Consider the following 25584-nt stretch of genomic DNA (forward strand, 5'->3'; position numbering starts at 1 on the left):
CATAACAACAAGACACATTGCTGAATCATTTTATAAAAGAATAGAACTGGTTGAACAATGGTTTTCACTAAATGCTCCCATTTAAGGAGGAAAAAGGACTCTACACAGGAGGCAACTTAACTTAATCATTGCATCTTTTGCTTATTGCTAGGATTTACTGAGCAATACTGCCTCATGGGCAGAGTACATATTTAAAGTGAGATAAGATACATCCACTCAGGGTAAACTAACTAAAAGCCTATGTTATTTGAAAGATTGAAAAGGAAGTTATTAAATGAGGACTGGTCAAAGTTAATCGCTTTGCATAGATCCTCCAAAAGCAGGCCTGAGAAATGTCTGCAAAGACTTTGATAGCTCCTAGACAAAAAGAATAAGGATGGAAATCTGAAATAAACGCATAAAACAAAATACAGAACAGGACCATTGGCTTAGGAAGATGGCGATTATTGTTTCACATTTTATAAACCATTTGTTATATGTTATGCATAAACATTTTGAATGTAGATTTATTACTAACCTTGTTGGCAATATTGGCACTAGAGTTTAAATATCAATCTTGCACATGTGCACGTCCTCTAGGTATAATTTGCTGTCATAACTATTTTCATCATACTATTTTCATGTTGTATATAATGCTTTTCATGTCATACTAAAATAAATGCTTTGTAGCAACTAATGGATGCAAATTTTGATTGGTAACATAACTCACTCCCATTTTACAGCTACATTTTATAGTTACGATTAAGTAATTTTATGCTAGCTTTAAGGCTTCATGAACACACAAAGGGAAGCGACGCTCACAGGAACAGCATCACATAAAAGTTTGGGCACGATGTCTGTGATCTCCTTCCATCATTGACTGCACAGTAAGTACAAGTGCCATTCATTTAAAATGTGAGGTCATGGAATTGGTCCTCACATCACTGTTTTATGAAGTTTATTAATGAGATGCCTTTTAATCAGCACATCCAATAAGCTAAGCCATATTATATGTCGTAGTAATATATTAAAAGCCTTGTACATAAAACATACTTCCAACAAATTTAAAACAAGTCTGTTATCATTTCTCCCATCGTGGTATTTCCATCATTCAAAGATCTTGTGACTCCTTTCTTCTGCTCATATATCAGGGCCACCTAAACACTTCTGAAATCTGCAAGCCTCCCTTCCCAGTTCTTTAACTTGCAAAGATTTTCCCAACTGTCTAAGACCCCACAAATAAAGGACACCCATCTGACTGGGACCTGTGTGTATGGGAACATCTAATTTGACAGAATTGGGGTATATGCGGAATATGTGTTTTGGTTTACTGAAATCCTGATTGCTGTCAGCAGTGGGATGGGAGTGGGGGGGGGGAGGGGGGAAGAGATGATGGCTTTTTTACATAGGGAATGTTTGCAATTACAGATGTCTAACACTGATTCTTAACATAAAAATTGTGCCGTGAAATCGTTACAGATGTGCTATAATTGTTATAGGTGTGATATAATGCAAGAGTTTTATATACCTGTAACTTCTAAGCACCTGGGGCAGCACGGTGGGAGTGGTTAGCACTGCTGACTCACAGCACTAGGGACCCGGGTTCCATTCTGGCCTCGGGTGACAGTCTGTGTGGAGTTTGCACATTCTTCCTGTGTCTGCGTGGGTTTCCTCCAGGTGCTCTGGTTTCCTCCCACAGTCTGAAGATGTGTAGGTTAAGATGATTGGCCATGCTAATTTGCCCTTTAGTGTCAGGATATGTGGGGTTATGGGGATAAGGCCCAGGTGGATTGTGGTCAATGCAGACTCAATGGGTCAAATAGCTCCTTCTGCACTGTAGGATTCTGTGATTCTGGTGCGGATTTGGTGGGGAATCCCTCACGGAACTTGCCAGGTACAAGCTTGCATAGCAATTAACCAAATGTGCAAACTTCCTCTAGGCAATTGAGAATCATCTGAAAATGCAATTTAAAATACAAATTCCCGTTGGCTCTGGCTATGTTACACAAATATTTGCCCTCAAAAAACAGAAGAATTAAAACCTCTTCTAACTTTTGGTTAACCATTATAATGACCCAAACTGAGCCCTGCTCCAAACTTTGCCAGCTGACTCCCATTGTCACCGAGGGAGCTCTCCCCCACCCCAGAAAGCCCCACTGTATCCCCCCATGCCCGACACTGCATGGGAGTACCCTGACCCGATTTCTTATCCTGATTCAACTGGACTCCTCGCTCCGCTTCTCCCTCATGGCCTAGAAACTAACAAAAAGAGGCATTCTTTTTCAATCTGATGGAGCTGGACATTGCTGCTGGGCTTCAAGAACAACACTGCTGCCTGGATTTCACCTGATCTGAGTTGGAAGGTCTGGGGGCAAATTATCCTGTTCTGCCTACCATGGGAATTGTAGACGTCAAGGGGTGGGCCATAGAAAGGTCCTTGGTTGGGTCTTCCCGGTTCTGGGGCAGGCAAGGCTGGAAAATGCTTACCAGGTGAGACAGGCACAAAAGAAAATGCGTGTAAGTAAGTGGGCACAGAGTGGCAAACTGACTCTGATATTAGGTTGGTTCACTGTACTTGTTTCAATCAAGTTTTCAATGGGTAAAGAAGAGAAAACTTATTTTTCTCAGGAACTGACTAATTGAAGAGCTACAACTGATCTCTAAATGGCAAATTAATTACTCATATCACGTCAGAACATAAGAACATAAGAAATAGGAGCAGGAGTAGGCCATCTAGCCCTTCGAGCCTGCCCCGCCATTCAATAAGATCATGGCTGATCTGTCGTGGCTCAGTTCCACTTTCCCGCCCTCTCCCCACAACCCTTAATCCCCTCTCTTATCAAAAACCCATCAACCTGCGTCTTAAAAATATTTAGCGAGGCAGCCTCCACCACTTCAACGGGCAGAGAATTCCAGAGATTCACCACCCTTTGAGTGAAGAAGTTCCTCCTCAACTCCGTTCTAAACCGTCCCCCTTTTATCTTGAGGCTGTGCCCCCTAGTCCTACTGTCTTTTTTGAGCGGGAAGAGTCTCTCCACCTCTATCCTATCCATCCCATTCATCATCTTATACGTCTCAATGAGATCTCCCCTCATTCTTCTAAACTCCAACGAGTACAAGCCTAGTTTATTCAGCCTCTCCTCATAGCTCAACCCCCTCAACTCCGGTATCAGCCTAGTAAACCTCCTCTGCACTCCCTCCAAGGCCAAAATATCTTTGCGCAGGTGCGGCGCCCAAAACTGCACACAGTACTCCAGCTGCGGCCTCACCAATGCCCTATACAGCTGCAGCAAGACCTCCCTACTTTTATATTCAATCCCCCTCGCTATGAAGGCCAGCATCCCATTCGCCTTCCTGACCACCTGCTGCACCTGCAGGCTGGGTTTTTGCAATAGGGCAACTGATTATACATTACTGAATACAATAATCTGTAACTTTAAAATAGCACATTCATTGTATTATTATGAGATAGGCACTAGGTGATTTATTAGTATCCTCTTTACAGATGATAACATTTCTGCTGTCATATCTTTTACACATTCTAATAGTTTTCTTCCCAATAAATGATAAACAACATTGAAAATATTGTATCTTTGAGTTAGTTAAGCAAAGACTCATTATCCATTCAATATTAATTTTGTCAATATTTGCCAAGCTAAAATCAAGGCAATCAAAAAACATTGTCTTCATGCTTTAAATTCAAGGTTCGTCATCACTGGCTGGCACTCAAGGATCCAGGGTCCTGAATTTCTGCCCTGAGTCTTCATAACAGACCAATTCTTGATCCACAAGTCTTTGGACATCCAGGACAGCATGCCCCACATGGTAGTGGGATCTGGCATGCAGGGCTTGCTTTTTTTTCTTGCTGTCTCAATTGCCACTCTAGCTTACCATTAAGACGTTGTAACTTAAAAAGAATGATGCACCTTGATGGACCGGTTGTCACCACTTTGAATGATTGGTAGCAGGCCAGTCATTAATGTCAGTGCTGCTGTGCTTCCAGAGGAGCTTCAGATTGTAGTTGAAATGTTTTTTTTGTCCTCACCAGAACACTGGCCTTCTGAGAGTTGAGCAAACAAAGCTTGGTGGGGGAGACGTTTTTCAGACATCCAGACAGTGTCCAGTAAATTGAAGTTGATTGTGCATGAGATTTGCCTGACGCTTATGGAACTGGCTTCAAGAAGGACTGATGTGGGTATGCCGGCGTTGGACTGGTGTAAACACAGTAAAAAGTCTGACAACACCAGGTTTTAGTCCAACCGATTTATTTGATAAGAGACTCACAAGCTTTCGAGGTTTCCCTCTTCGTCAGGTGAATGGAGAGTTCTGGCCTCAGACAGAACATATAAAGCACAGACAGTTTAGAGATTACTGATTAGAATGCGAATCCTTACACCTAACCTGCTGTTCAAGACCTGAAGTGGCTGACAATGTGAGTGGAAGGAGCACTGATCACAGGTCCAAGGCGGCCTTCACGACACACGACAGCGCAGAGTCGCTGAACAGAGACTGATAGCCAAGTTCCGCACACATGAGGACGGTCTCAACAGGGATCTTGGGTTCATGTCGCACTATCTGTAACCCCTGTGACTTGCCTGGGTTTGCAAAACCTCACTTACTGTACTGTCTGGAGACAATACACATCTCTGTAACCTGTGATCAGTGCTCCTTCCACTCACATTGTCAGCCACTTCAGGTCTTGAACAGCAGGTTAGGTGTAAGGATTCGCATTCTAATCAGTAATCTCTAAACTGTCTGTGCTTTATATGCTCTGTCTGAGGCCAGAACTCTCCATTCACCTGACGAAGAGCGAAACCTCAAAAGCTTGTGAGTCTATTATCAAATAAATCGGTTGGACTAAAACCTGGTGTTGTCAGACTTTTTACTGTGTTCAAGAAGGACACCAGTGTTTGTTCATCAAGTCCTCCCAATGATTCGGGAGAATGTGCTGCAGGCTTTGCTGACTGAATTTTCCTAGCATTACGTCTTGTTGATATATAATCCAGGTCATCTTGCAGTATGAGCGTGGATGCAACAACTGCTCTGCACATTAGGATTTTTGTTGAGTTGTGGACATCTTTACTGGGCCGAGAGGTGGCGGATGGAGTTTAATGTGGAAAAGTGTGAGGTAATTCACTTTGGCAGGAAGAACAGATGTGTAGAGTATAGGACTAACGGTAGGACTCTGAATAGTGTGGATGAACAGAGGGATCTAGGTGTATGTGTACATAGATCCCTGAAAGTTGGGAATCAAGTAGATAAGGTTGTTAGGAAGGCATACGGTGTCTTGGCGTTTATTGGTAGGGAGATTGAATTTAGGAGCCGCAACGTCATGTTGCAACTGTACAAAACTCTGGTGCGGCCGCACTTGGAGTATTGTGTGCAGTTCTGGTCCCCACATTATAGGAAGGATATGGAGGCTTTGGAGAGGGTGCAGAGGAGGTTTACCAGGATGTTGCCTGGTATGGAGGGGAGGTCCTATGAGGAGAGACTGAGGGATTTGAGGTTGTTTTCGTTAGAAAGAAGGCAGCTAAGAGGGAACCTTATTGAAACATACAAGATGATTATAGGTTTAGATAGGGTGGACAGTGATAGCCTTTTTCCTCAGATGGAGAAAGCTAGCACGAGGGGGCGTAGCTTTAAATTAAGGGGGGGTAGTTATAGGACGGGTGTCAGAGGTAGGTTCTTTACCCAGAGGGTGGTGAGGGATTGGAATGCCCTGCCTGCTGCAGTTGTAAATGCGCCTAGTTTGGGGGCGTTTAAGAGATCCGTGGATAGGTTTATGGATGGAAAGGGATTGGTTTAGGTTAGAGGGTCATTGCTTTTTGATTGGTCAGCGCAACATCGTGGGCCGAAGGGCCTGTTCTGCGCTGTAATGTTCTATGTTCTATTACTGTCAAACACTGGATGTTGTATTTTGCAGAAGGTTGAGCTGGTGCAGCTGATCCGATATTGGATCTCCTCCTCAACAATGGTCTTTACAGAGAATTGGTTGAAAAAGGCTTCCCTTCATTGGCAGAATATAAAAGGAAGGATATTATGTTGGAATTGTATAAAACATTGGTGAGGTCAGAACTGGTGTTTTGTGGGCAGTTCTGGTCACCACATTATAGGAAGGATGTAATTGCTTTGGAGACAGTGCAGAGGAGGTTTACAAGGATATTGCCAAGGCTAGAAAAGTGTAGCTATGGGGAGAGATTGGATAGGTTGGAATTATTTTCTTGGATCAACAAAGGCTGAGGAGTGACTTGACTGAGGTGTATAAAATTGAGAAGAGAGAGAATGGACAGGATAAAATTGTTATTCTTAGCAGAGAATTCTAGAACCAGGGCACATTGATGCAAGATAAGTGGAAGAAGGTGTAGAAGGGACATGAGGAAGAATGTTTTTACACAGGTGTCTAGAATTTGCTTCCCGAGGTGCTGGTGGAGGCTGAGACCATAAACTCTAAAAAGCACCTTAATCGCTGTAAACTACAGGACTATAGGTTGGGTGCAGGAAGGTGCGATTAGAAAGGGCACTGGCTGTTCTCAGGCTGGCTTGGCCAAGATGGGCCAAATGGCCTCCTTCCATGCTGTAACTTTTCTATGGTCTATGGTATGGGAAGTGCTTACCATAATCTAGAGGCTCTTCTTTAATATATGTGGAAGTGGAATATTTGCTGACCAGCTGTGGGTTGGTATGTGTGTTCACTTTGGCAACATTTAAGCCTGCTGCATGCAGAATTGAAGAGATTCAGATTGGCTTGCAAATCTAGTGCAGAGTTGGATGACGCTGCAACCATCTCCAAACTGTAAATTATTGTATATAGTTTTCAGTTTACTTTTAGCACAGAGGTGATTGACATTAGAAGTTTTGATCAATGAAGAAAATTATCTCCTTTTGCAATGGATCTTTATCAATTGGGTCAGTGGGCTGACGAATTTCAGATGGAGTTTAATTTAGATAAATGTGAGGTGATGCATTTTGGTAGGCTGAACAAGGGTAGGATTTACTCAGTTAATGGTAGGGCGTTGGGGAGAGAGACAGGACAAAGAGATCTGGGAGTACATGTTCATAGCTCCTTGAAAGTGGAGTAACAGGTGGACGGAGTGGTAAAGAAAGCATTTGGCATGCTTCGTTTCATTGGTCAGGACATTGAATATAGGAGTTGGGTAATTGATAAGGCCACACTTGGAATTCGGTGTACAGTTCTGGTCACTCGATTATAGAAAGGATATTATTAAACTAGAAAGAGTGCAGAAAAGATTTACTAGGATGCTACTAGGACTTAATGGTTTGAGTTATAAGGAGAGGCTGGATAGATTGGGACTACTTTCCCTGGAACATAGAAGGCTGAGGGGTGATCTTATAGAGGTTTATAAAATTATGAGGGGCACGGATAAGCTAGATAGTCAATATCTTTTCCCAAAGTTAGGGGAGTCTAAAACTAGAGGGCATAGGTTTAAGGTGAGAGGGGAGAGATACAAAAGTGTCCAGAGCGGTTATTTTTTCATACAGAGGGTGGTGACTGTCTGGATCAAGCTGCCAAAAGTGGTAACAGAGGTGGGTACAATTTTTTCTTTTAAACAGCATTTAGACAGTTACATGGGTAAGATGGGTATAGAGGGATATGGGCCAAATACAGGCAATTCGGATTATTATAGGGGCTTAAAAAAAGGGCGGCATGGGCAAGTTGGACTGAAGGGTCTGTTTCCATGCTGTAAACCTCTATGACTCTAAGCGTTCAAAACTAGCATCAGAGGGTTGTTGATTTTTGCTGAGTGAATAGTCACTGTAAGGTAGATTGTAAATAGCATGGGGATGATCATATGGGCTTGCTTGATCCCCTGATTTTGAAGACATCTTTTTCAGATCTCCCACTCAAGACAGTTGTAATCATATCATCATAAAGCAATTGAAGGATTGTGATATCCAAATCTTTGGAGTACAATCCACAGAGCCTCATGATTTACTGAAAAAAGCTTTGGTCAGGTCACTGAATCCAATGAAGAGTCCTTGGTGCTATTGTTGGCATGTTTCTTGCAGCATAGACCAAATTGGAAGTTCCTCTGGAAGGTCTAAAACTACATTACGTCTCAGGGAGAATTTACTCAGTCACAGGGAGTAGGCAATTCAGGAGAACCTTGTAAGGAAATTGCCTGCTACGGGACAAGGAGGAAATACCTTGACAGTTTTCAATGCATAGTTTATATTTATCTCCCTTGCTGAAGATAGTTGTAATTGTCCCATGGGGGGAGGGCAGTTCTTTTTCTCCCATATCCACAGGATTAGTGCATGGACTCTTGATGTGAGCAAATGTCTACCAGCTTTGAAGTCTTCAGCTGGAATACCATTGGGATCACAGTCTGTTTTTTTTATCCGTTTGATTGCTTGATGCAGTTTTCCTACTGATGGCGGTTCACCTATGGATTCTACAACGGTACTGAGCAGCTGCCATTGTACATTTACAATAAAGAATTTTTTGAGAATGTTCGTTCCATCATTGATGAATGGTTTGACATTCTGAAGAAGAATAAAAACATCACCCCACGAGTGAACAGGATTTTGTCCATTTGATTTTGGTCTTTGATGGCCCTGGTTGAATCTCTTGGGTTTTCTCTTCCCACCCTACATGTACTTTATTTTTTAGACTTTTCCGTGGATGTTAGACTTCAGTTGATGCAATGTTACCTTCTGGTGACCTTTGGTTATTCTGCTAAGCAATGAAGGCTGTTTGTGTTTGTTCTGGTTGGCTACATATTTCAGCATTGTTTTCATCGACTAGTCTAGTGCAGATGATACTCAAACCCAATAATCTGGATACAAGAGCCTAGTGAAGCTGGCTTTATTCAATCCTACACTCTTCTGCAATTCAGTGAGATGTGTGAAGATTTTCCAGATTGGTCGTGAGCTGCATATGCAATTACTTTCTTCAGCTGGACTGCTTTGAGGCCAATATATTGACCTTCTTCCTGTTGGCCTTTGTGATACCTTGGTGTGAGGTGGATGTTCATCACCGATGTTATGACCTGTCCAGCAGGCATCAGACATGGATTGAGCGATAGACATCACTTAGATCTTTAATGCAAACAATTATATAATCCAGGAGGTGCCAATACTTTGATCTAGGATGACTCCATGCGGTTTTGTATTTGTCAATATGACAAAAGGGTCAGTAGGAGGACACCATTTGCTTTGGCTTTCCCACCCCATTTATTCCATGATTCTGCACCAGACATCAAAATCATGGCCAAAGATGATCTTTTCAAGTCCTCAAAAGATGATCTTTTAATCTTTTTTAACTGTAGTAAGGATTTCATCAAGGTCAGAATAGAATGTTTCCTTCTTCACCAGAGTCAAGGGTTGGGCATGACTGCGAATGATGATAGCATACTGGTTACAGTTGAACTGCAGGTGAAGTGTCATGAGCCTTTGGAACTCTTTTTCTCAAAAGGTAGTGGAAGCAGAGTCTTTGAATATTTTTAAGTAGATAGATTCTTGATAAGTTAGAGTGTGAAAGGTTATTGAAGGTTGGCAGGAACGTGGAGCTGAAGTTACAATCAGATCAGCCATGATCTCATTGAATGGCAGAGCAGGTTTAAAGAGCCTCACGTTCTCAATTCATAGGTCTACATTTACAAATTTGGAGTTCTGGCAGTGCATTCAAAATCCTAACGTTTTTGATTCTTGACTACTGGAATTCAACGTCAAAGAAAGTGGAATTTGCTACCACAGAAAGTAGTTGAGGCCAAAACATTGTATGTTTTCAAGGAGTTAGATAAAGATCTTGGGGTGAAAGGGGTGTGGGAACTTGCTACTGAGGTGGATGATCAGTATGATAACAATGCAAGCTCAGAGTCTAAGGAAAAAATGGTCTACTCCTCGTCCTATTTTCTACGTTTCAACATCGGCATGATCTTGGCAAGCTGATGGTCAGATTTATGTGATGTATGAAGCATGATAACAGGAACTGCCTTCTTTCACTTTTAGAGCCAGCAAGAGGCACAGTCTTCCTTTACCTGTTCTGCCACTGGGGAACTCTTGGATTGTGCTTTGTTTGTCACCTTCGCCTGAACTTGTTTCCATGAGTGGCTCTACCAGGAGCAGAAAGTTCTCAACAGCATCACTCAAGGGATTACCAGAGCACACAAGCCTCTTTACCACGTCAAGGTGGTGATCCACAGAGAGTACAAGGATGTGATCACTGAACTGTAGATGTGCAAGTTTATGAAGGATCAGATCAAATCAGGCAAGTATCCAAGTCAATCTGACTGTACAATTACAAAAGTGTACCAGCATTTACCACACTTTTGTCAGATACATAGCAAATATTAAACTCTGTTAAACTCTGGTATCAATATCATTGACACTAAATGACATTCAAAAGTACCCAACTGGTCATGCATGCAATAGATTATTAGGGTCTAGCCTAATTAAAAGATACAGATTAGGTTGTCATATTACAGAATAGTTCAACAGCCAATATTTCCATTCAGTTTTACATCTTACTGAGCTTGTTCAAATATTCCATCTTTACTTATGGAAACATAGAAGTCTATAGCAAAGAAGGAAGCCGTTTGGCTCATACTGACATTGCCAACTCTTTGCTAGAGAAATCCTGGTAAAATAAAAAACCTGAATTAGAAACAGGTTTAGTTTGACAGTCACGATTTAGCAGCCTCTGCAGTGACCTGGCTGCTACAAACTGAGCATGTTTGGGAACTAATTCTTACAGACTAACCAATCTTTAAAAAATTGGGACAGGAGGTGAAAGTAGCAGTATTGATTAAAAAACTCATTAAAGGTGATTACTAAGTGTAAATAATATACGTAGAGTTAAGAAACAGCAAGGATGCAAGACTACGGCAGGTGCCTACAGATCTCCTAATGGTCTTGTATGCTTAAATACCGAGACCAGGAAACATGTATCAAAAATACAGTTATAATGGGAAATTCTTATTTTCACATAGATTGGGAGAAGCAGTGCATCACAAGGAACAAAGATAATGAAGATCTAGCATGTACTTGGGACAGCTTTTTAGAAAAATATATGCTCCAGCCAACAAGAAGTAAACATTTCATACAGGATATAGTGATTAGTAAACTAGGTGAAACAGGTAATAGATAAATCTATTCACAGTAGGAAATATTTGAAATTGTAATTCATGAATACAAAACCCACAGGCCATCAATTGAGGGGTCATTACTGGAATCTATGTCAGAACACAGAGTGACTGAGGATTTTAGCAAGTAGTAACCAACCAATGTCAGCAAAGACAGGCCTTATCTGACTGATCCAACTTATTTTTTTGATGTCATTAACACAGTGAATGTCCTGAAAATATAAAGGTTCCTTTTCTGTAGTTAAATAATCTATGAAGTAAAAGAACAGTATTAAGCTTAAAGAATTGGTGCACATAAAAGAAATGAAAAGTTAAAATTCAGTGAACTGGGAAAGCAAACAAAAAGCAGCCCAGGTATACAAAAAACTGTTCAGATACAAAAAGTGAATACGCAAAGTCTGCAAGGGCTATCAAAGTAAAATCACAGCAAAAATTTTAATGAATATTTTAAACCAAAATGTGATAAAGGAGAACATGGGCCCATTAAAAGCAGATGCGGGTGAGACTATAATGGATAACAAGGAAATTACAGAGTTAAGTATTTTGCATTTATTTTCAAAGGAAACAAAAAGGAAGAGGACCCAGTCACACAAGGGACCTTGAAGAATAAGTCAAGGAAAGGAATTAAGTGGATTTAAAGCAAGTCAAAAAAAAGTGATAATAAGAAAATAATGGTTCTTAAGATGAACAAATTTTCAGGAAACTGGTGGTTCTTTCCCCAGGGTAATAAATTGCAGATATATTACTCACAAATTTCCAAAGCTGTTGAGGTTTAGGACTGTTCTTTTGGATTGGAAAATAACAAATTATTTAGGAAAACGGGGAGGGAAAAAGATGACAACTATATACCTGTTATCACAAAAATAAATTAATAGTGAAATGAAAGATTCCAGAATTGTGATGTGGATTGGTCATTGATTGACAGTAAGGAAACAGAGATTAGGGAGGAACAGTTAATCCTCTGATTGGCAGGATATGTGAAAAATTGTATTCCCCAGGGCTCTATAATAGGGTCTCAGTTTTTTACCATGTAAACAAATTACGTGGACAAAGGAATACCAAGTTGTTTATCCATGCTTGTGGATGATGTCAAATTGGGAGGCACACTAAGTTGTGTGCTTGGGAGCAGGAATTTACAAATGGGCACAACCAGACTAAATAAGTGGGAAAAACAATGGGAGATGAAGTTCAATATTGGGAAGGCAAGGTCATCCATTTTTGAATCTGGAGAAGACAAATCAAAATACTTTCTTAGTGATTAGAAAGCTATGGCGGAGAAAAGAGATTTAGGTGTCCATGTACACAAACTCATGTGCAGGCATAAAGAGTATTAAAAATGTTAATTGATTACTACATTTATTGTTAAGTGGGGTTTCAATTCAAATGTAAAATAAATGATATTCAGTTTTCTACAACCATGCACAGATGCCATATGGAGTTCTGCATTCAATATTGGCCACTGAATCTCAGGAAAGATATTCGAGAAGATAGAAGTTCATAGAACCTTACAGTGCAGAAAGAGGCCCTTTGGCCCATCGAGTCTGCACTGAACACAATCCCACCCAGGACCTACCCCCATATTATTACCCATTAATCCCTCTAACCTACGCATCCTTAGACACTAAGGGGCAATTTCTTAGCATGGGCAATCAACTTAACCCGCACATCTTTGGACTGTGGGAGGAAACTGGAGTACCTGGAGGAAACCCACGCAGACATGAGGAGAATGTGCAAACTCCACACAGACAGTGACCCGAGCCGAGAATTGAATCCAGGATCCTGGAGCTGTGAAACAGCAGTGCTAACCACTGTGCTACTGTGCCGCCCTCTGTGCTACCGTGCCGCCCTAGATGATTAGATGATTCCTATGATACTAAATTGCATGAATCTGGTTTGTGCTCCCTTGAATTGGAAAAGTTGAGGAGAGTCTAAATTAAGTCCTCAAATGATAAAAGAGTTTTATTGGATAGATAAAGACAAATTATTTCCTCTGGTAAAGCAATCCTGAACAAAACAGCATAGTCTTAATGTTAGAACCAGGCCTTTATGGAGTGAAATCAGTAAACACCACTTTCGAGGAAATCTAGAACTTACTCCACTAAAAGCTTGCTAATGTTGGATCAATTGAAATTGTCAAAACTGAGACTGATAAGAATTTTATTGATGAGGTTGACAAGGGATGTAGGATAACATGACAGAGTGGAGTTGAGTTATGCAGATCAACCGTTTGAACTGAATTGCAGAACAAACTCAAGAGGCTGAAAGATTCTGTACAGCTGATTGTACAGAATGTTAGATTCCCCCCTCCATGGTCAGGAGCATCAGCTGTCCTGCAAGAATTAATTAAGAAATTGTGCAACAAGGTAATTAATTGCACAGCAGTGAATTAATAACCAAGACAAGAAACAGGTAGGTGAAGAAGGCTGACACCCACCCAATCTCAGCTTCCCCAATGCCCTGGAAACAAAGTTGGCATGGAGCCAACACCCTGTACACCACCCTACAGTCACAAAGTGCTGTGGAGAGGATTAATGAGGGCTATCAGTCACGGCAACACTAGGAAGGCATCAGTGGCCACTGCTGGAAGAGGCAGGAGGAAAATATAGTTAAGGCTCACGGATCCTTAGTGTAGGCCTTGGGTTGGGACGGTTTGGGTAGGCTAGGGAAAGGGACAGAGTGGGCAAGGGAAAGGGACTGCCCCACGATTGGCAAATGCAACCCCTGAAGAACGACTCCCTCTATTCCTTCTTGCCCTATATAAACCATTAAGATTAAAAAATTGTATTTCTTTCTCCCACCTGCTACCCATGTAAAACATTTTATGGCAGTGGCTCTGTATTATCAAACTCAACTGGCTTGTTAATTCCTCTTAACTGACTCTTAATTACTCATTTAAATATCACAGGTAGACTGCCAACTTTGGGATCCACCTACTCCCCTGCCCCTTTTATTTATAGGATCAAGAGAAATCAGAGTATACTTTTATGGGGATGAACTCCAGGAAAAGTGATGGAATGGGCATCCAGGCTATTTTACGTACTCCCATGATACACATAAAATTCAGTCTATTAAGTTTGCATGGGGCCACATGTTTTGCATGATTCATATGGAGAGAAATAATCAGAACATAAGAAACAAGAGCACAGGTAGGCCACGCAACTGCTCGAAACAGCTCAATAAAATCACGGCTGATCTTTAATCTCAACTTCATTTTCCTGCCTTACTCAGATATCTCTTGATTCTCTTAAGAGTCCAAAAACATACTGATCTTAGCCTTTTAACATATTTGATGACTGAACATGCACAGCTCTCTGGGTTAGCTACTGAATTCCAAAGATCCATAGTCTTTCAGCAAATAAATAGTCCTGATCTCTGTCCTAAATAGCTGACATCTTATTCTTAGTCTATGCCCCCTTGCTCTGAGAAAAGTCTCAATACCTGCTCTATCAAGCCTTCTCAAAGAGATCACCTCTCAATCTTCTAACTCTAGAAAGAATAGACCCATTCTATTCAATCTCTTCTTACAGGATCATTTCTCACTCCAAGAATCAACCTAGTGAATCTTTGTTGCAGCCCCAAGGCATATATACTCTTTTTTAGGTACATTGACCAAAACTAAGCACAACTGGACAGATCCAGTGGAAACTGTCATTAAAAGTATCTATGTGCACATCAGTGTTTCATTTCAATCCTCCAACCTTTAAGAATAGAAGAGTTTGCATTAAGTACTTTTCCAAATTGTATCTGTGCACAGTTGTTATGTATGTCCGGGAAGTAGCCTTTATTGTGCAGTATTCTTAGGCACATTATCTGAAGGTGGAGAAACACTGGAAGGATAACTCTTACACAAACCTGAATATCCTCTGCATTTTTGGCTGTTCTACTTATTGGGAAACCCCTCATCCCAGACACCACCATCTATGTGCTTCCATTGTTTAAAAAAAAATGCTTGAAGCAACTGAAAAGTGTGGGCAAAGGGTGCATGTGCAAGAGTATCAATAGTATAGCTACTGCTTCCACTTAAGTTTGTGACAAAAGTTGAGGGCTCAGAAGAATTATGCGCAGAAAAGAGAAACATTCCCTGCTCTTGATACTAGCAAACTATTTTCTTATGTACAGGCAGTCTGAGGGATTTGGATGATCTCCCTTCTTGCAGCTTGCACTTCTGCTTTTACTGGAGGTTCCAGATAGTACTTTGGCGCACATGCTATAGCAGGACTCCAGCTTCTTTGTATCAAAGGCAGGAGTGCTACTAATATTTTTCCACTCTAATGCTGTCAATAAGTGATCTCATTTTATGGCACCACAACTTACCCTTTTATGGCAAGTTGTATTGCTTTAATAGTTGCTAGATTTTGTGCATCTCCAGCCAAGGTGAGGTGTATGAATGACTGAAGTAAGATAGATAAGCAGCAGAGCCATCCTGTATTACAGTTGCAGAGAAAGTGAATGCTATCTCATCCATGCATTAAACTTTGGTGCAGGCAAAGTTGTTTTAATTAATTTAACTTTATGTATTCTCGTCATATGAAGATTACATGAGGAACTGTCAGGACCAATTTGTTTCTGACATTAGCCAAAATTCGGGGTCAGCAGTTGTGTTACAGGAAATGAATTATGGCAGGATTCCCAAGTGCCTGACTACTTCAATCATGATTTAATCATAAATCCCAAGGATAGTCTTTTGCATAATAGGGCACCAAGATGTTACTTTGTTTTAATGAGAGGTTGTGTAGGGTGCATGAAGAGAAGAAACATCGCATCTCACTTTGGCCAAATATTACTAATGGAAAGACGTTTGTTCTTAACTTGGTCTTGCTACTTAACAGGAACTTTTCTCAGAGATTGAATACCATTGGAATACAGCATCATGGGCCCCACATATGGCAGCTGTGCATTGAGGTGTACCATATAGAGTTTGAAACCAGAACTGACAAGAGATATGCATAAATATTTCTGGAATTGTTTACATATATCTTAGTTGGAGATGAATAATGTTTTAAAGTAAATGGTCTTGAAGTTTAATCCTGGGTCAAACTGAACATTTTCACAACCAGGTTATGTTTGAGTGAGTGATCAGGAATGGGAGTGCAGTTAGGTTCTTTTGGCAGAAGCTGAAAATGATACCTTTAGTCTTCCTTCAAGGCAACAGAGAGAAGTCTTTCTACTTCAACCTGGCTGGTCTTTGATCTCTCTTCCAGCATGTCAATTTCAAAAGTTTTCAAGGTAACAGAGAAGACTAGCCACATGGCCCCCATCCTGGGGAAGACACTTGACCTGAACCCCTCCAGCCCAGCCCAAGCCCCTCAAAAATATTTCCCTTGAAGGACCCCCCGTTCTTCACCTGAAAGTGGCTGTTTTGCTATGGGCACTCTGGAGATAAGTGAGCAGATGGTACTCAACTACTTGCTCCCTTTGCGGTTCATGGCACCTGGTGCCTGCTTTTAAGGGCCAGTAATGTTTTGTGACCGGGTGAGGAGGAGTCTGGAGCAGACTGGGAGGCTGTTGCATTTTACTTTAATCTCACCAATGAGATTAAAATGAATGCGTATAACCTCTAATCAGGTTCTCACCAAATCTGGATGAGATCCTGATCATTCCAGCTGGAGCAGACCAGGAGCATCACAATCTGATTGACGCCCAATGCAAATCCTGTTCCGGACTTCTTGCAAGTTCACCGGCCCAGGGAGATTTGCGCCTGGGGCTAACAGATTGGTGAAACGCCTTAGTCACCTGTAATCTTAGTCATTTTAGTCATCTGCTTCGAAAGATTAGTCATAGCACAAAGCAATTTCAGCCTCCCTGAAATCTACTGCCACAATAAGTCCACAGCAGACACCACCGCCCTGTCCTACACTCAACCCTGGAACACCAAGATAACAAAGACACCAATGTCAAAAAGACACCAGTGTCAGATTCCTATTTATTAACTATAGCTCAGCCTTCAACACCATTATTCCTGTGAAACTCATCTCCAAACTCCGTAGCCTGGGGCTGAGCTCCTCCCACGGCGAATGGATCCTAGCTTTCTAAACCCACAGACCACAATCGATTGGGATTGGCAACCACCTCTATGGTCATCCGTAATACTGGTGCCGCACAAGGCCATCTTCGGCCCCTTACTATCCTCGTTATACACCTATGACTATGTGGCCAAATTCCCCTCCAACTTGATTTTCAAGTTTGCTGATGACACCACCATAGTGGGTCGGATCTCAGTGGCAAAACAGAGTACAGGACAGAGATGGACAATCTGGTGAACTGGTGCAACAATTATAATCTCTCTCTCAAAGTCAACAAAACAAAGGAGATAGTCATCAATTTCAGGAAGCATAGTGGAGGACATGCCTCAGTCTACATCATTGGGGATGAAGTAGAAATGCTTAGGAGCTTCAGAGTTTTAGGTGTCCAGATCATCAATCTGTCCTGGTCCTTCCATGCCAACATTATATTTAAGGAAGTCCTCTACTTTCTCAGGAGGCTAAGGCATGTCCGCTACGGCTCTCACCAACTTTTACAGATGACCATAGAAAACATTCTTCCTGTTTGTATCACAGCTTGGTATGGCTCCTGCTCTGTCCAAGACTGCAATAAACTGAAGCCCAGTCCATCACTCAAACCAACCTTCCATTCACTGACACCGTCTACACTTCCCGCTGCCTTGGAAAAGCAGCCAGAGTAATCAAGGACCCCACGCACCCTGGACATACTCTCTTCCATCTTCTTCTGATACAAAAGTCTGAGGACACGCACCCACTGACTAAGAATAGCTTCTTCCCTGCTGCTGTCAGACTTTGAATGGACCTACCTCACATTAAGTTGAGCTTTCTCTACACCCTAGCTATGACTATAACATGACATTCTGCACTCTCTCCTTTCCTTTCCTATGTATGTTATGCTTTGTCTGTATAGCACTCAAGAAACAATACTTTTCACTGTATACCAATACATGTGACTATGATAAATCAAACCAAAGTAAATATTCTGTTATTTTCAATGCTGGTGGTATAGACTTACTCCAAGTGATATATAGTGGATGTTATTTATATTGCAAAATATTTAACTCTACGAAGACAAGTATTTAAGAGCACCAGTATTATTGAGTTAATTTTCCAATCCTCCTCAGGATGAGGTAACACGAGGAGTCTTGAAAACTTCAAATATTATACCCTTTTCAAAAAAAAATGTAAAGGTAAACCCAACAACATTCAGAACCAGTTTAACTTCTTTGGTTGGCAAGCTTTTAGAGATAATATATCAGAGAAATTAGTTAGAATATTGTGCTCTTGCAAGTGGTGAGCTTGATAGTGGGAAGGTCATTTTCACAGGCAGGATGATGGCGTACTGGGAGCCTGTAGTCTTCCCCACCTCTGCCAGAATTAAATTTTGGATGAGAATGTCAATGGTTGACCTTCCAGAGGCCAACTGAGGCCTTTAAATGGCACATTAAAAAGGGCCCATTCTGTTGTTATTAACCCATTTGCAGATGCCATGTGATGTGCACAACAGGTAAAACTATGCAATCAAGTGAGTCCCTTGATCAAAAGCACTCGGTTCCTTACAGAGGAACTGAACATTGGAAAGGAGGAGCCTGCTTAGAGTCACCCCCTTGTCCTTTCTGCCACATCAATGCACCCCTCTTCCTGTGACCTCATAAGTAAGGGCAGCATGGTGGCACAGTGGTTAGCACTGTTGCCTCATAGTGCCAGAGACCCGAGTTGGATTCCCGGCTTGGGTCACTGTCTACACATTCTCCCCGTGTCTGCGTGGGTTTCCTGTGGGTACTCCGGTTTCCATTCTCAGTCTGAAAAATGTGCTAGTTAGGTGCATTGGCCATGCTAAATTTCCGTCAGTGTACCCGAACAGGTGCCGGAGTATGGCGACTAGGGGATTTTCACAGTAACTTCATTGCAGTGTCAATGCAAGCCTATTTGTGATACTAATAAGCTTTAAGTTACTAGGACAGATACGGATTAATTAAGGAAACGCTGCATGGATTTGTTAAAGCAAATTGTGCTCAACAAACTGAACATCCAGAACTGGCTTGCCCCCAAATGGCAGAGAGTGGTTGTGGATGGGTCTTTTTCTGCATGGATGTCCGTCATAGTGGAGTGCCCCAGGGATCTGTTCTGGGACCACTGCTGTTTGTAATTTTCATAAATGACCTAGATGAGGAAGTGGAGGGATGGGCTGGTAAGTTTGTTGATGACATGAAGGTTGGTGGTGTTGTAGATAGTTTGGAGGGATGTCAGACGTTGCAGTGTGACACAGATAGGATGCAGGGCTGGGCGGAGAAGTGGCAGATGGACTTCAATCCGGATAAATGTGTAGTGGTCCATTTTGGCAGGTCCAATGGAATGAAGGAGTATAATATCAAGGATAAGACTCTTAACAGTGTAGAGGATCAGAAGGACCTTGGGGTCCAGGTCCACAGGACTCTTAAATCGGCCTCACAGGTACAGTATGTGGTTAAGAAGGCGTATGGTGTACTGACCTTCATCAATCAAGGGACTGAGTTTAGGAGTCGGGAGATAATGTTGCAGCTTTATAAGACCCTAGTCAGACCTCTCTTGGAATACTGTGCTTAGTTCTTGTCACCTCATTACAGGAAGGATGTGGAAGCTATTGAAAGGGTGCAGAGGAGATTTACAAAGATGTTGCCTGGATTGGGTGGTATGCCTTATGAGGATAGGTTGAGGGAGCTCGGTCTTTTCTCCTTAAAGAGACGAAGGATGAGAGGTGACCTGATAGAAGTGTATAAGATGTTGAGAGTATAGATCAAGTGGATTCTCAGAGGCTTTTTCCAAGGGCTGGAATGGTTGCTACGAGAGGACACAGGTTTGAGGTGCTGGGGAGTAGGTACAGAGGAGATATCAGGGGTAAGTTTTTCACTCAGAGGGTGGTGGGTGACTGGAATCGGCTGCTGTGGTGGAGGCAAATTCGATAGGGTCTTTCAAGAGACTTCTGGATGAGTACATGGAACGTAATAGAATTGAAGGTAAGCCTAGTAGGTATGGATATCATCGGTGCAACTTGTGGGCTGAAGGGCCTGTTTGTGCTGTAGTTTTTCTATGTTCTATTTTCTATGTTTTAAACTTTTTGATAAGTGAACAGAGATGGTTGCTGATGTCATATTATTTATGTATTGTATATGCTCTTCCAAAAGGCATTTGATAACGTGCCATATAAAAGACTTGCCAGCAAAGTTGAAACCCATGGATAAAAATGGGCAGTAACAAGAGTACTGGTGAATGGTTGTGTCTTGGACTGAAGGAACACATACAGTGCTGCTTCTCAGGGGCTGGTACCAACACTGAGGGTATCTTGTTAACTCTGTCTTGTCAATGCCCATTCCCCTCCTCGACTCATAGCCCATAACTCAATAAAAGCTCCACCACAACCCCCAATAGGAATACCAAGCTCAAAAAATTAACCCTTTTAACAAAGCCACCACCTCAGCACTAAATTACCTGCACTCAACGCTCTTTGCGCTGACACCAGACTCCCAAAACAACTGCTCTATGCAGAATTTGGTCACAACAGGAGACTCCCAGGAGGATATTGGAAACACATTAGGGAGCATGCCTAAAGAGATCAAATACCTCACCAAATTATGAAAGTCCTTAGCTTCTGAGTGAACAAAATAGAGGTTCATTCAACAAGGGATTGAAGATGTCCAGAGACTTCGTCAGGAACATGAAGAGGTGAAGCCCATGTGTCATGTGTGTATAAACCTTCAAACAACTCATCTTCCTAATGCTTCAAGTACCATTACCCTGCACATGGCAGAATTTGTAAGTAAGACATATCAGCCATCTCAGAACCCATCAACCTAAAGTGGAAGAAAGCCATCCTCGATCCCAAGGTAATGCTTAAGGTACTAGGACTGCTACTTTCCTGGATTATATATTAGTGACCTAGGGCAGAATTCTCATAATTTTATGACTAAATATGGAGGGTGGGGGTGGGAGGGTAACAGGGGTGCTTTCTGCTACAGTGATCAGTGGGAAAGCATGCCAAGTCTTCCAGACCCGACCTCATTAATTATACATAAGAACATAAGAAATAGGAGCAGGAGTAGGCCATCTAGCCCTTCGAGCCTGCCCCGCCATTCAATAAGATCATGGCTGATCTGTTGCTGCTCAGTTCCACTTTCCCGCTTTCTCCCCATAACCCTTAATCCCCTCTCTTATCAAAAACCCATCAACCCGCGTCTTAAATATATTTAGCGAGGCAGCCTCCACCACTTCTAAGTGTTTCACACCATATTCAGTGGTGGGGATGGTTGTAAGTCTGCCTTCATGTCTGGGTGCCATATTGAAAAGGCACCCAACATTACTGACCCAGTATTAAAGAACATGGACCTCCTAAAATAGAAGGATTTCCACAAACATTGTGGCTGAATGATGGATGTCCTCCAGGATAACTGAATTGGAAGGTCCACCTGCAGATGCACCCCTGATTCACTGCTATAGGGCTCGGGGGTCCACGGTTACCGTCAACCCCCATCCTAAACTCCAGTGGCAGTCCCAAGTATTGTTCAGATAAGTCCCAATGTCCGCACACCTCTTGTACAAATGTGCTTCACGCCAGTGTATTTTCCAGCCATCATCATGGAAAATCTGTCATGGGGATTCCAATAAGAGGATGTCAATGAAATTCAAGGCACCCACTGGCAGGCATCAGTGAAAGATTCCACTGTAAATTTACACCAGTGTGAAATTGATTTCTGGCCCTTCCACCGTATTCTACCACCATGCCCACCAGCACGAGTTTGGGAGAATTTTGCTCCTAGACTCGAACATGTAGCGCATGAATTGAAAATTTCAGATGACACAATGCTTGGAAATTTTGTGAACTTTGAGGATAGTGATAGACTTCAAGAGGACATGGAGATCCTGGTGGAATGGGCAAGCATGCAATAAATAAAAGTCATGATGCAACTGAAATTATTCAGTATAGTAGGAAAAATGAGGGCAGGTAATATTAATACATAAATTCTAGGGGAGTCAGGGACAGAAAGACCTGGGCTATATGTACATAACATGATGAAGGTGGCAGGGCAAGTTGAGAAAGTGGTTAAAAAGGTAGGCTGCATTAGTGATTTAGAAGTTGAGAAAAAGGAGGACAAAAGCAAAGGAGTTATGACGAACATTTAGAAAACTGTGGTTAGGCCTAAATTGAGTATTGTGTCCAATCCTGGGCTCTGCATTTTAGGAAGGACGTGAAGGCTTCAGAGAGGATGTTGTAAAGATTTGCAAGAATTATTTCAGGGATGAAGACTTCAGGTGTGTGGATTGAAAAGCTGGGGTTATTCTCCTTAGGAAAGAGAGATTGAAGAGGACATTTGACAGAAAAGTGTTCTAAATTCCTATTCTGCCAGTTCCATCTGACAAAACAAAAGGAGAAACTAGCTGGAATGTTGTGCTCTTGCAAATGGTGAGCTTGGAAGTGGCACAGTCATTTTCTCGGGCAGGATGGTGGCATACTGGGAGCCCACAGCCTTTCCCACCTCTGCCAGAGGCCAACTGTGGCCCTTAAATGGAACATTAAAAAGGGCCCATTCTGAAGTTGTAATCCATTTGCAGGTAAATCTGTTGCCATGTGATGTGCACAACAGGTAAAACTGTGCAACCAAGTGAGTCCCTTGATCAAAAGCACACAGTGCCTGACAGAGGGACTGAACATTGGAAAGGGGGAGCCTGCTAAGAGTCACCCCCTTGTCCTTTCTGCCACACCAATGCATCCTTCTTCCTGTGACCTCATAAAATTGTACCCTCCCCTCTTATACACACACACACACACACACACACACGCTTACACACTTTACTTACTATGCCCTGAGTCACTATACAAACTACCTGATTAGTGTATGTTCTGATGGGCCTTCCTGTTGGCTCTCCAGCTGGCAGGGAAGACCCTAATTCCTTAACAAAATACCGCCCATTTGTTCCTATTGGTGGAAAGGTCTAGAATAAAAGGATACTGATTTAAGGTGTTTGGCAAAATAACTAACAGTGACATGAGGAAAAACCTTTATGCAGTGGGAGATCATGATCTGGAATACCTGAAAGCATCATATTGTCAGATACAATCAAGACTTTCAAAGGGAATTGGATAAGCAGCTGATTGTTGGGCTATGAGAAAATGTTGAGCTGCTCTTACAGGGAGCCAGGAGGGACACATCAGGCCAAAGGGCCTCTGTCTGTATTGTAACTATTCTATGATCCCAGTGTAATAACTGAATTCAGGGTGTTCCTGAATGGCTGAATTTGTGTTTTACTCTGTCATGGTTGTTTATAAAAAGTTCCTATGCAGTGGGAGCTGTTACCCTTGTTATGACTGTAAGAAAATGTTGTCAGCAAATGGTGACAAAAACAGAAAAATGTCTACAGAATATTTTAAATGCTGCTTAATGGTAAATTACAATTTAATAAGAACAGAACAATATATCATGGAATTATTTTAGTTCTGAAAGTTATTAATTATTTTGCATTCAAATAATAATTTGAATCAGACATTCTTCAAACAAAAGATACACTGAATGGTATTTTCATGATTTTAAAACACAAGGAATGTCTACCTGGAGTACATTTTGTTCAAAGTAATTTTAGGAAAAAACAAATGAACTTTTTTTAAAATTAGACTTTAATTACATTCTGCTTCTTTTAATTATTTCAGTGAATTATTCTCAAGCTAACAAAAGGTTGGGAAAGAAAGAAAAGAAAGACATTTGCCTCGTGTCTCATTACTCAAACAAGCCAAAGTGCTTTACAACAAATTGCATTTTGAAGGGTGTTCACCATGCCATTTTAACAAGGAGAACTTTGTATAAAAGACTGGCTCATTAATTAGGTGTGGGTGCTGGCCTTGCCAGTAATTCTTACATGCAGTGAATCAATTAAAAAAAAACAGGCAAAAAAAAGTAAATAGGACAAAGGTTCAGCAGCGGGGAATCTTCAAATGAGCAATTTGAGCCCCTTAATGAATGTATATGCTGTTATTTAACAGCTGATCAGTTATGTTTCTCTCTTTAATCCTAGTACTTCTATGTTGTTTCCTCCAGCAAACATTTCTGACTACTGCTACAGGCTTTTCACATTAAATCTATTGCTAGCTTCAGGGTAACTTAATAAGGTCTGTTAAGCACAAGAATATAAGGTCCAAAGTTAAGAAACTACTTTGCTCCTCCTTAACAGCTGATCAATGTGTTTCTTTCTCATTATTTCATACAGCTTGGCCAGCAGGTCTCCCAATTTAAATGCTTGTACATCAATGAAAATACAAGGTAGTTACAGCATGGACTATTTACGTTTTTCTGTATTTTGAATCACATCATGTTCTGATGTACTTCTAAAAGTGAAAAAAGCCTCTGCGTTTCATTTTATCATTAGTATAGAGAGGGTGGGAGGAATCAGACAGGCACATTGCTAACTGTATCAAAGATGCCAGATGTTATATCATTTGAAATGGTCTGTTCAGTGGAAAGAATAATCCTGTAGGTCATGAAAATTACATAGTGATATAAAAATATACATATTGTAGTTATTTTTAAGCTATATTTGTTATTTTAGTATTAATACTCTCTTGAATTCTATACTAATCTATGGTGATTAATCATTCATTGCTAATTTCCACACGAGAAATGATCTACGAAAGGATGCCTGAGATAGATGCTGGTAACTGCATAACTGTGTCTAATACTGAAATGAAAATACCTTGAATTCATGCACAATGTTGTTGGTGGAGGCTTCTTTTGCTGAAGAAAACCAAAATTGCATTAAGTAATATATGTAAATGCTTGGCTAACCAATGAGATGTGGCAGTATGTAAGAAGTACACCATATGTCTCTTTGAGCTTGCCCCACCATTCTATATGATCATGGGTGATCTTCAGCCTCAACTCCATTTCCCACCCACTCCTGCTATCTCTCGGCTCTCTGACAGAATAAAAGTCAGTCTATCTCAGTCTTGATGTCAATGATCGAGCATCCACAATCTTTTGGGGTAGACAATCCCAAAGATTCACAACTCTCTGAGTGAAGAAAATTATCCTTATTTCAGTCCTAAATGATCAACATGATCCATTTAACTCATCTATTTAAGAAAATAAACTAGATTTCTATATCACAGTTGATTTTACATAATTTGAAAAAACACTAAGAATCCATCATCTAAGATTACATTAATTAGCTTTTGAAATGTTGGCTTAATCAGCAGTCAGCAAAGATTTAATAAAGGCATATCCTGCTAATGACAGAACTGCAATAGGATTTCCAGAGGACATTTGATAAGATGCCTCATGAGACTTATTCCAAAAGGTCCAGATATATGATGAGTGAAAACAGAACACAGGTACAAAATGTTTTGACAGGCAGAAAACAAAGAGTAAAGATCAATGTATGTTGGTCCTAAAGGAGAGAGGTTACAGATGTTGTTCCTAGGTGGCAGCATTGTATTTTTTTTTACCTTTTTCATAAATAAATACATAATTCCCTAA

General features: G+C 41.3%; 1 protein-coding gene across 1 annotated transcript in view; it reads right to left on the minus strand.

Moving 5' to 3' along the window:
* Positions 1–25584, minus strand: part of ar (androgen receptor) — a 247025-nt gene that overhangs the window by 16163 nt on the left and 205278 nt on the right. The window lies entirely within an intron of this gene.

The sequence above is a fragment of the Carcharhinus amblyrhynchos genome, chromosome 4 (assembly GCF_965287045.1).
Source record: "Carcharhinus amblyrhynchos chromosome 4, sCarAmb.v2.hapA, whole genome shotgun sequence".
Lineage (NCBI taxonomy): Eukaryota > Metazoa > Chordata > Chondrichthyes > Carcharhiniformes > Carcharhinidae > Carcharhinus > Carcharhinus amblyrhynchos.